Source organism: Elaeis guineensis, chromosome 1 (assembly GCF_000442705.2).
Source record: "Elaeis guineensis isolate ETL-2024a chromosome 1, EG11, whole genome shotgun sequence".
NCBI classification, from domain to species: domain Eukaryota; kingdom Viridiplantae; phylum Streptophyta; class Magnoliopsida; order Arecales; family Arecaceae; genus Elaeis; species Elaeis guineensis.
The window spans coordinates 89,633,839-89,639,838 of NC_025993.2; the positions used below are offsets into that span (position 1 = coordinate 89,633,839).

General features: G+C 30.4%; 1 pseudogene; it reads left to right on the forward strand.

The window, feature by feature from the left end:
- The first annotated feature begins 3,717 nt into the window (after positions 1 to 3,717).
- LOC140854748 (uncharacterized) lies at positions 3,718 to 4,322 on the forward strand (annotated as a pseudogene).
- The last annotated feature ends 1,678 nt before the right edge of the window (positions 4,323 to 6,000 follow it).

Consider the following 6,000-nt stretch of genomic DNA (forward strand, 5'->3'; position numbering starts at 1 on the left):
AAAATGATGCATCATCGGATGGAGTCTCGTATACCACAACCAGAAGCCGGGCCTCATGGAGTGTCCTTTAGCTATTTCACTGTTGATTATATAGTTGTAAGGTTCTCTTGATTGTTACACATCTGATTTATACAGACGCCTTTGTTGCCTTCTTTTTATAAAGCACGAGTACTTTCATGTATAGCTTTTTATATATTGATATTTGTGGTTAAGATCATCATCAGTGAGGGTCTTAGCTGTGTTCTTTTCTAGTTTGATACTGTTTGAGCTGGGTCATTATGATGAATCTGTTCAAAAGTCTTTTTAAAAATAAAAAAAAAAAAATTCAATCAAGATATGGATCATTGACATCCCTATATGCCTTCCATGTGTTAATAAAATTTATTAATCACTGTCTAGAAATGCTGGCAATTTGGCATGGCATGTGTGTTACGATGATGCTTAGTGCTGGACAAACATTACCATAAACTTGCAACTTCATGCCAATCCCTGTTATATCAAAGTAAACTATGTTCTTGATGACAAATATTGAATGGAGCCATTTTTTTGAATGTCAATATATCTTGTCAATCTTTGAGTCATGCCAAAGGTAATGCTTGACATAGTTTGTTTGCATCTAAAATACTGACTACATTAGAAGCAGCAGGGGCATAATGTGGTGTGTAAGCTGAATGCATGTTAAGTTGAATGTCTATGCTTGACAAGCATATGTAGTCTTGGTTCTAATTTGACAAGCATATGCAGTTGAATGTCTATGAGTTGTGTCCAGACCATATAGAGTATGTTCTAATGTCAAGTGTCCTTATTCATTAGCAATTTTTTTATGTGAAGTTTAAGTGACATTAGATCTTTTTCTATTACCTATGTGCATCTCTTTGATATCAATCAATATAATAAACCGAAGATCTATATGCGCTTGACTTTTACATCTTAAACAAATAATTACTCAAATCAAGCTAAGTTTCACCTCCATGTGATCAATAACTCTTACTTATCATTTCTTTTCTTTAAGTATTTGATCGCCTTTTGGATACGACAGCAATAAAAGGCAATCATTTTCATTTCACTAAACTTTGAAAATTAAGGTGATGAATAGCATTCATACTTTTAATAATATATAAGTATTTAAGCATTCCATCAAGTTAATATCAATTCATGTTAGATCATTATAGTGTGTATCTCTTTGATATCAATCAATACAATTAGCCACAAAGCCATCTAGGCTTGATCCTAACTTTACACCTGAAACATATGATCGACCATTCAAAGCAACTCATGTTTCACCTCCATGTGTTCAGTAGCTCTTATCATTTTTATCTTTAGGTATTCAATAGCCCACTGGACATGATACCAATAGAAAGTAATCATTTTTCACTATACTAAAAGTTAAAAAAATTAAGATAAGAAACAACATTTAAGCTTATAATAGTACAATCAGTATTTAAGCATCTTATCAACATAATAATATACTAACTAATATTGCTTTGCATGCTTCAATCGGTTAAAGCAATATTTTTTCATGTGCCATTTGTTTGTTGGTGTTTCCCCTTCCTCTTTTGATACTAATGTCAAGTTAGTGGCTAAAAACATTTTTTAAACTATTGGGACTATCGTTGAATTTGTTACTAACTTGACGAGTATTTCTTTGAAGAATAATTTCTGTCTTTCTTATAGTAATATAGGAGAATAGTCAGTTATCTCTATTCAGTGTATATTTTTAATTTTTTGTAGGGAGAACTCGGCTAATATTTTATTTGTATAAATTTTTTAGAGAATTTATTATTTAGTTATTATTCTTACACAATGGATAAAAGTTGGATAAACAAGCCAAGGTCCAGTGAAGATTATTTTGAAGGAGTGCAAAATTTCATTAAATTTGCAATTGACAAAGGATCAATGAATAGAAAGATTTTTTGTCCATGCTAAAAATATGTAAATAATTCTTCTCTTGATCCACAAATAGTCGAAGAATATTTGGTGTGGAATGATTTTGTAAGACGATATACTGAATGGATATTCCATGGAGAATCCATGTTGCCATCTTCATATAATCAACCCTCACATATAGAATATAGATCTGATATTAGAACCAGTACTCTACAAAGAAATCCTATAAGAGAAGATGATACGAGAGGTTTGCTCAGAGATGCTTTGGGATTTGGTGCTGAAAATTTAAGATATTTCAGTGAAGGATAAGAAACAGATATGATGCTCGAGATGTCTACATTTATCGATCCTATGCATATTTAGAGATCCTGGCATTCATCTAATGATGAGACAAAACATTGGTATCATAATTTGTTGAATGATTGTGATCAAAAACTATATCCAGCTCGTAAGAACTTTTTGAAAATTTCTTTTCTTATGTATCTTTCATTTGAAATGTTTAAATAGATGGCCTGGTAAGAGTTTTTACTATGCTACTTATATTATTAAAGGATGCATTTTCTGAGAGCTCTGTTTTGCCAACTTCTTATTATGAAGCAAAAAAATTAGTCAAGAAATTAGATCTTGGATATGAGAAGATTCATAGTTGTCTAAATAACTATATATTGTACTGAAATGAAAATGTTAACCAAGAATCATGCAATGTTCGTAGATCTTCATGAAGGGCATCACATAAAAAAGATGAGGATGATGTATTGAATGAAGTGGATGTTATTCGAAGGAAGAAAAAATCAGCTAAAATTTTGCATTACTTTCTTTTAATACCTATATTGAAAAGGATCTATGCATCATCGAAGGTAGCTTCATCGATGAGATGACACGATGAAGGTCGTACAAAAGATGAAATATTAAGACATCCAACTGATAGTTTAGTATAAAAAATATTTGATGATAGGCACCTTGATTTTGCCTTAGATATTCGTGGTGTTAGGTTGGGTTTAGCTACTGATGGCTTCAATCCATTTCAGATACTGAGTTCTACTTATAGTACTTAGTTGATTGTTCTGATTCCATATAATTTACCACCATGAATGTATATGAAATAGTTTTTGCTGATCTTGTCAATGGTTATTCTAGATGATAAGGGTCCAAGCAATGATACTGATGTCTTTTTACAATTTTTAATAAAGAAATTGAAATAGCTATGGGAGGGTATCGATGCATTTGATACTTCCAGTGGTTAGGCATTCAAATTGAGGGCTACTTTTATTTGAGCTATCAATGATTTTTCTATATATGCTAATTTATCCGGATGGAGTACAAAGGGGTGTATTTCATGTCCCTATTGCGGAGATTCTACCCATTCATAATGGTTAAAATATGGAGGTAAGTTCTATTATATGGGCCATCATCGATGGTTGGAAGCCGACCATCTATTTTGATTTCAAAAAGTTGTATTTCATGGTACCATAGAATTACAATCTGCTCCTGTACCACCATCTAGAATTGAGGTTCTTATACAAATGCATGGCATGAATCATTGGTATGGTAAGGTTTCCAAGTGTTTTAAGAAAAGAGAAAGAAAAGATATTGAAAGCTCAATAAATGAAGAGTTGACAAAGGATGTTAGTATTCGCAATCTTGATTCAAGAGTATTTGAGGATGCTGACAATTTTTATGATGATGATGATCATATAAATGAAAGTCGAAATGAAGATGACATAATAGAGGCATCTACACATAGAGTTGTTAAATAGCTGTAGAAGAAAATGAATATTTTTTTATTTATTTTTTTGAAAGTACAATCTTCTCAGATATAATATTGACGTGATGTATATAGAGAAGAATATTTATAATAATTTGATTAGTACAATGCTAAATCTTAATGAAAAGAGTAAAGATAACTTAAAGACACATTTAGTTTGAAAGAAATGGGCATAAGACAGGAGCTTCATCCCAAAGAGCTTACTAATAGTAAAGTTTATATACTTCCTATATTATATACAATATCCATTTGAGAGAAAGATCTTTTTTTGATATTTCTAAAGAATATTAAGGTTCCTGATGACTATGCATCAAATATTTCAAGATGTGTAAATCTTAAAGATCGAAAACTTTCAAATCTTAAAAGTCATGATGGTCATATTTTAAAGTAAGATATTTTTTCACTGACTTTAAGGTCATCCATGCCAAAATAAGTTGTTGCTATTGTTGCTCAATTGTCATCATTTTTTAAATCATTATATTCCAAAATTCTTGATCAATGAGAGCGTGATCAATTAGAGTCTAGTGTTGCATTTATATTTTGTCATATGGAGAAGATCTTTTTTCTCAAATTTTTCACTATCATGGTTCATCTACTTATTAATTTAGTTACAGAAACAAAACTTGATGGATCGGTACACTACAAATAGATGTATCCTATTGAAAGGTGATGTTGCTAAAATTTGTAATTATAATTTAGAAATCTTTAGTATAACTAATGTCGTACTCATATTGATGTTTTAATAAATTTTTAACTTTTGAAGGTATCCTATGCATTTAAAGGATTATGCATGAAATAGAGCCTATCCTGAAGGCTCAATTGCGAAAGGATATATTGCTAAAGAGTGTTTGAGATTTTGTTCAAGATATCTTAAAAGTATAGAGATCATTTTTAATCGACCTCAAAGAAATCATGATAATGCAATAACTCAAAAATTTATAAGTTTTCAATTGTCGAAAGAGTTTTAGGGAAGATGGAAAGTGTGGTTCTTGACAAAAAGTCATTGGCACAAGTCCATCATTATATGTTACTTCATAGTAATGTAATATCTCAATATCACAGGCTAGTATACTCACATGTTGATTTCTTTTATTATCACTATATATAATGTTCGTAATCAATGAATTAATTTTTTTTAGCAAATTTTTGGTTACTCAAAGATAAGCAAACCATAACATTGGACCCAATCGAAGGATTGAGCAATGATGGTTGATTGAGTTATTCCCTAAATGACTTTTTAAGCAGGTTAGTCATCTATGTGATGAAAAATATTGATTATGAAATATATTTATTAATGTTAAATAAATAATATATTAATAATTTTATCATTATCTTTAAGTATTGATGATAATGGAGAGTAGCTATTTAGATGAATTAATTACCATTGCTCAAGATCCTAACAATATTGTAAACTGATATAATGATTTCAAATTTTATACAAAAGAACGTGAAAAATTTAGAGAAACTCAAAATAGTGGAGTCATGGTGGAAGCAGATGGAAAAACTTATTATGGTGTATTTAAGGATATTTTTGAGTTGGATTATTATGAAAAATTTAAAGTAATATTATTTCGATATAATTGGATGGATATAAACTCGTCAAGAGGCTTGAAATAAAATATAAATGGATTTAGACTTGTAAATTTTTCAAGTTTGATGCATACTGATGTGTTATTAAAGGACAATCCATTCATTTTTTTCATCTCAAGCTAGTCAAGTATTTTTTATATAAAACTCGAAAGATAAGGATTAGGCTATTGTCGTGAGAACAAAACCTAGAGATTTGTATGATGTGGGAAAGGGTTAGAAGTAGAGGATAATGAGACTTATACCCAATGTATACCTTACAATCTTGCTTCGACTAATGATCTAAATGCTACGAGCTTGGTGAGGATGGATATTGAAGGAGAAAATATTGACTAATTTTTAATTGATAAGCATCCTTTAAGTTGTGTACTTTTGTATAAAATATTATATTTTATTATCCTATTCATTTAATAGATTTTGTTTCTTATTGGCAAGTCAATCAGTATTGTATTTATTATTTAATAATTTAGGCTAATTGATTTTTATTTCTATATTTGAATACTAGACGTTATCATGCCTTGAAACAGACGACGTGATGATATTAAGTTGTAGACTTCTCATGATGGATTATTTTCTGATCAGTCTCGATGGTCGAGATAGCCACAATAGTTTGAGGCAGGTCCATCATCCACACAATAGCATGAGGTTGATCCTTATTTATCCATGCAACAGTTTGAGCCACAGGACGATCCTCCTACTGATGAGGATGTTGCTATGGATGAGATACACATTCAGAATAATTTAATAGAAATATCATATAT